Here is a 1,146-nt window from a genome sequence, read left to right on the forward strand (position 1 = left end):
CAAAACTGTTCAGAACTTCAGCCTGTGGAAGGGTATACCATACTACAAAAAAGAACTAGATAACATAGGAGTGGTATACTAGGTTAGGCCCGACTTTAATTGGAAGATTTCCGGAAATAGTGGATTCATTTATGTATTTTTAGAAATTTTTAATTTTTATTTAACTTGTACATACAATTATAAGTTTTTTCTGTCACAGTCCTTATTAACTTGTACTTGTATTTTATTTTATATAACATTCAATCGGATGATTTAAAATACTTCTAAATTTTGTGGTCACTTCTTTTATATTACTTTTAGGTTCTTAGGTAAAATTAATCACAATAAAAACATTGAAACACCTTATGTTATAAATACATACAGCTATCTTATCAAAATTTACCAAAAATTTTTGTGGAAAAATTGCATTATAAAATAAAAAAAAAGTATTCACATGTTTAGAATAAAATATTTAAAATCGATTTTAAATTTTTAAACACTTATTGATTATAATAATTAATCTAACTAAATTACTGCAATTTACCACACACAAAGTGTTTATATCACACATTCATAATAGTTTATCATTCACTAAATTTAATAATTGTTTTATAGGAAAAAACTATTAACAATTTTCAATTTCATTTTTGCTATTTTATCATGATTTATGTATTAAATGATTAGTAAATTTTAAAATAGAATATTTAAAACAAACAAAGTGAAAAATGCGATAAGCTCACATTTTCGGTTTAATGGTTTTTTGTTAAGGTTGTGATAAGATTTAAAAAAAAAAATCTTATAATTTTGTTGACCTATAACAAGTGGGTATATTTTTCTTTGTATAACTATTTCTCTCTTTTATTCCCTGACGCTGTCATTTTTTTGCGTTCTCTGTAGCCGATCATTATCGCTCAGACATTTAAGCATTAAGTCAGTGATAAGTAGAAAATTATATTAATTTTATTGAAAACTTTTATATACATTCATATTTTTATTTTTATTAGGGGTAGTTCTTTTGTTTTATAGCAAAAGAATTTACAATTTAAAGAATTTATATTCAAAATTCTTAAGATTAAAATAATACAATTTTTTAATTTGAATTGAATTTGTGATTTTGCTCATTTACTAACAGACTGACATAACTTAAAATTCGTTTTTTTTTAAATT

This window comes from Lucilia cuprina, chromosome 2, assembly GCF_022045245.1.
Source record: "Lucilia cuprina isolate Lc7/37 chromosome 2, ASM2204524v1, whole genome shotgun sequence".
NCBI classification, from domain to species: Eukaryota; Metazoa; Arthropoda; class Insecta; order Diptera; family Calliphoridae; genus Lucilia; species Lucilia cuprina.